At 42.8% G+C, this 5,439-nt stretch overlaps 1 pseudogene; it reads left to right on the top strand.

Moving 5' to 3' along the window:
- The first annotated feature begins 2,259 nt into the window (after positions 1 to 2,259).
- LOC139019228 (ATPase family gene 2 protein homolog A pseudogene) lies at positions 2,260 to 4,924 on the top strand (annotated as a pseudogene).
- The last annotated feature ends 515 nt before the right edge of the window (positions 4,925 to 5,439 follow it).

The raw sequence follows: 5,439 nt of genomic DNA, 5'->3' as shown, positions 1-5,439 counted from the left end.
GAAGTTCTCCCCATGCCTTTCGAGCAGAATAAATCCGAGGACATGTAAAGAAACGTGCGATATGGCCTCCTGGAACCTTGACCAGTAGGTGCAGCGAGTCTATTAAGCAAGCCCGGTTAGCAGGTGAATAGCCTAAACAAGGTCACTGGAAATACGCTGATTTCTCAGGTCTGTCTTGAATTTGCAAGAAAGGGGCTTGAATTTGAGCCAGACTTAAGTGATATTGTCTCAGATAAAGCCATAATTGAGAACCACAACAAGTGGACCTTTGAGTACAATACAGAAGCGTATTTTAATAAATATCACCAAAGACTTCATCATATAGACAAGTCCCAGGGGTTACAGTGATTGATCCTCACTCTATTAAGTGGAGAATTAGATGATATCAAGAAAAGAGTAGAACCTTTCATGACAGGGACATTGTGTGCACGTGACCTTATTACTGTACTGGTGTCAAAAGAGAAAGATTTAAAGGTTAAAGGAAGATATTTCTCGAAACAGTCTTGCAGTATTAGATTATATCAAGTTCTTGCAGAATTGAACTTAGAGAAGTTTGTTATGCCTTACTTACGGATGCACTCGATGACTACCTCATCAACTCAATTATCTCATATTCTTGACAAAACATCAGCATACATCACTAGAAAGAACTCGTTCGTGGTGAATCTAGACTACGAATCCTGGTGTAATGCATTTCGTCCTGAGCTACAAGGTCCTCTTTGTGAAGAACTTGATCGGCTTCTTGGGTCTGGATGTTTCTTTCAGGTTGGATCATGGATGCCAGTTCTAACTACTTTCATTATTCAAGACAGATTTAATCCTCCAGCACAAAGGGATAATGAATTACCAAAGGAAGATAATGAAACCTGCATTCAAGGTGCCCTAACTATGGGAAAAGGAATGCGACAAAAATTGTGGACCATTATTACAGCCAGCCTGGAATTACTTGTACTCGAGGATTTGCACCTCAAGGGTGAAATAATGGGGCAAGGAGATAACCAGACCATCATTGTATCTACACCTCCATATAGTTCAAAAAACGCAACCAGAGATTCTCTCTTGGAAAAGCTGAGAGCTAAAGGCAAAGAAGCAGGACTAACCCTTAAGCCGGATGAATGTTGGTCAAGTGATGTACTATACGAGTATGGCAAGAAGCTATACTTTAAAGGAGTGCCTGTTCCAAATTTCTTAAAGATCTTTTCAAGACTGACAGTACTGGGAAAGTATATCCAAACATATATTCAAGGCTAGCATGTTTAAGCTCAAGTTGCCTATCTGCATCTCAAGCTGATTATACCCAGTGGGCCTCTTTTACTGCTGGAATCATTGTTTATGTTATAGAAGTATTCATTTTGTTTCCTAGAGAAATAAGTCATGACCCCCAAACAGTTGCAGCTCTTGCCGTGATTGATTCAATATTAGGGGGGCTTCCGTCACCTGCAACCTTATCCTCTGTTATGTTTCGAGGGCTAGCAGACCCGCTGACCTTTCAGTTGACATTACTTAAAAACTCAATATCCACTGGTATTTCACCCCAACATCAGGTCACGAAGTTGACAGTACCCTTGTATCCAAGTGCACTTGCTCTATGTGTTGATCCAACGTGCCTCAATATTGTCCCGCTTCGCAGGCCTGAGGTTGTACTCAAAATGTGGATAGGAGAATCATTATTTGATATGACTGGATCTTCCAGGATTTTAAAACTTATGCAAATAGATATAACTTCAAAAGGTGAAACACTTGCAAATCACCTGTTTACTATAGAGCCCAAATACCCGAGGTTGATGAGCTACCTGTTTACAAAAAGTAACGTAGCATATGGGCTCTCAATGCTGGATAAGTTTCAGAAATCAAGTACTGTCATTGGCATAAGCCAAACCATGTCAATGAAATCTATCACAGAAGAGAATAAAAGGTTCAGGGACCAGCTTGTCAGAAGCATTCTGGCTCCAAACACAAGGGGGATAAATATAATGGATTATTGAACTCCTTGCAGTATGGAAGGAGCAAACAAATTAAGGACTGCAACATGGGGCACAGAGCTTCATGGGGTTACCATGCCGTTTGTTGCTGAACAATTCATCATGCAAGAAATTGTGTCTGAAGGAGATGTGTCCAAATCAATTATATTTAGGCCTGACGAAGAATTGTTCCCAAGGCTATGGATGATTAGGGGCTAGAGGCCTCTGTATATAGGGTCAAGAACATTTGTAAAGATTAATAAAGGAGCAGCTTCAGCTTCCAGGCTGCCTGTGGAGCATGTCTTCGAAGAACAGAAAACGGTCCAACCGGAACTCCGACCGGGGTTCGCCCTCGCCCTTCACGGCTCGCTCTCCGGCGGGGGCCTCGGCTGCTTGTCCCGAAGCCGGCTTCGTGGTGGCGACTGGGACTCTGGCGGTGATCAACTTCCTAGGAAAGGATGACAAAGTTCTTAAAAAGTTCCAGAATTCCCTTGTTCAACTCGGAGTTGGCACTATGAAGTCTGCAAATATAACTATTGGCTGACCAGTGCTGCTTACAAATTTACATGGAAAACAAGAGGTGTGGCCTGGCCTGTATCAGGATTTCCTGGAGGCAAGATTGGCCTGAGTGACATAGCACAGAAGAATGTGGGTGTCAGAGTTGGTGATGCCATCCATGTTCTGCCTGTGCTGTGCTACAGGCTGAGGAAATGGACATGGCACTCAGTGACCAAAATGTGGATATTAATGAAGAACAATTGGCTGGTTGTCTTCTGAGAAAACTCGATGACAAGATTGTTTTACCAGGCAACTTTCTATACATTATATTCTATGGACGACCATGCATGTTGCAAGTGTTTCGAGTGAAAGGTGCAGATGGCATGATACTGAGAAGGCTTCAGAGTGACTCTGATACTGATGCTCAGGGAATGGCCTCAAAAGGGTCCAGCATAGAAGCCAGTACCCTCGATATGTCCTTACAGTTAAGCCAGTTGGATCTGGAAGAGCCTCGGGTCCCACCATCAAGCAGTACTCCCTGCAAACCAGTAGGTGACAGAAAGATAAATAAAACTGGTGACAGTTTGTCAAATGTCACACAGAGTCCTGGTGGGCTTGGGCCAGAGGAAGTTACAGGTCTTGAATGTAGCTTTGCGTCTGCCAGAGGAGGAAATGAGTACCTTATCGATGAAGAGAGATTCCTAAAGCCAGCCAATCTGGGAGCAAAGTGCAACACTGATACTTTCTACTTCATTTCTTCAACAATGAGAGTCCATTTTATAAAAATTGGTACAAATTCAAAAGAGCAAGACAACCAGCAAAGCAGTTCAAAGTAGCTTACGACGTGATAGGAGGCTTAAATGGTCGGCTGAAAGCAATTAGAGAAATAATTGAACTTCCTCTCAAGCAGCTTGAACTATGCAAGAGTTACGGAATTCCTCCCCCTAGAGGAGTGTTACTGTATGGCCCTCCAGGTACTGGAAAGACAATGATTGCCAGGGCTATTGCTAATGAAGTTGGAGCCTATGTCTCTGTAATAAATGGTCCTGAAATTATAAGCAAATTCTATGGGGAAACTGAAGCAAGGTTACGTCAGATATTTGCTGAAGCCACTCTGCGGCGTCCATCAATTATTTTTATTGATGAGCTGGATGCACTTTGCCCAAAAAAAGAAGGGGCTCAGAATGAAGTGGAAAAAAGAGTTGTAGCCTCACTGCTAACACTGATGGATGGTACTGGTTCAGAAGGCAGTGAAGGACAGGTATTAGTTATTGGGGCCACAAATCGTCCTCATGCTTTGGATGCTGCACTCCGCCGACCTGGACGATTTGATAAAGAGATTGAGATTGGAGTTCCTAATGCTCAGGACTGGCTAGACATACTTCGGAAACTGCTTCGAAAGGTACCGCATGTACTCACTGAAGCCGAGATGCTACAGTTAGCAAACAATGCACATGGATACGCTGGAGCAGACTTGAAAGCCTTGTGTAATGAATCAGGTTTCAATGCCTTCCGGATAGTCCTGAAGAAACAGCCTAACCTCCCTGAGCAAGGTGGCTGCGTTGGTGAAGATTACTCTGAATGATTTCTTGCAGGGAATGAATGACGTCAGGCCCAGTGCCATGAGGCGGTTGCAGTTGATGTCCCAAGTGTATCCTGGTCATATATAGGAGGACTGGAAAATATCAAACTGAAATTGAAACAGGCTGTGGAATGGCCCTTGAAACATCCGGAGTCTTTCACCCGAATGGGTATTCAGCCACCTAAAGGAGTTCTTCTGCATGGGCCACCTGGTTGCTCTAAAACGATGATTGCAAAGGCTTTGGCCAATGAAAGTGGACTGAATTTTCTAGCAATAAAGGGGCCTGAATTAATGAATAAATATGTTGGTGAATCTGAAAGAGCTGTTAGAGAGATCTTCCGCAAAACGAGAGCGGTGGCTCCTTCCATTATTTTCTTTGATGAACTGGATGCCTTAGCAGTTGAAAGGGGCAGTTCTTCAGGTGCTGGGAATGTAGCTGACCGTGTTTTGGCTCAGCTCCTTACGGAAATGGATGGCATTGAACAGCTAAAGGATGTGACTGTTTTGGCAGCTACTACCCGCCCAGATAGGATAGACAAGGCTTTGATGCGTCCTGGAAGAATCGATAGAATCGTGTATGTGCGGTTACCAGACGCAGCAACAAGGAAGGAAATATTTAACCTGCAGTTTCACTCTATGCCAATCAGTCAGGATGTTGATCTGAATGAACTCATCTTCCAAACAGACACATATTCTGGAGCAGAGGTCATCGCCGTCTGTAAAGAGGCCGCCCTTCTGGCGCTAGAAGAAGACATTAAAGCCAAATGCATCAGGAAAAAAACATTTCACTCAAGCCTTGAGCACTGTGACGCCCAGAATTCCCGAGTCACTGAGACGTTTCTATGAAGATTATCAAGAGAAGAGTGGGCTTCATACACTCTGAAAAAACATACCCCTTCGTTATGCTAAAAATGCTTTCTAGAGAAAATTTGTTTCATTTTAAAATTTTGTGTAGAGAATGTTAAAAAAAGAAATTCTTAAGAAACAAAATGTCTGAAATTTGTTGACTGGAATTAAGGGGCTTCAGTTCTTGTAGACATTTTAAATCATATGGATAAAATGAAAATCTCAGGACAGAGGTTTAAATCAGTTTTACCTGGAAATGTGTGCTGAGTTTTAGAATGTAAACTTCTAGCTTTTTCACTTTTGACCTGGTTCCTTCATCCCATGAAATGCTTTTCTTACTTCAGAGCCCATTTCAGTGCATTCCTAAATGCCAAGCCTAGGCATCAGTTTTATACAAGAACAGAGAGACTGCATGTGGATGACGCATGGTGGGAAATATTTACAAATCTTTATTTTTGAAGGCCAAACAATGAAATGGCTAGAAGCACCTGCCAAGCTTATGTGGCCTTTTTTCCAAATACATACTGGTTCTCATTATAGTCATACCTGCAT

Source organism: Myotis yumanensis, unplaced genomic scaffold (assembly GCF_028538775.1).
Source record: "Myotis yumanensis isolate MYYU_CA2020_CCGP unplaced genomic scaffold, mMyoYum1.0.hap1 SCAF_11, whole genome shotgun sequence".
Taxonomy (NCBI): Eukaryota; Metazoa; Chordata; class Mammalia; order Chiroptera; family Vespertilionidae; genus Myotis; species Myotis yumanensis.
This window is presented reverse-complemented; position numbering and strand designations above follow the sequence as displayed.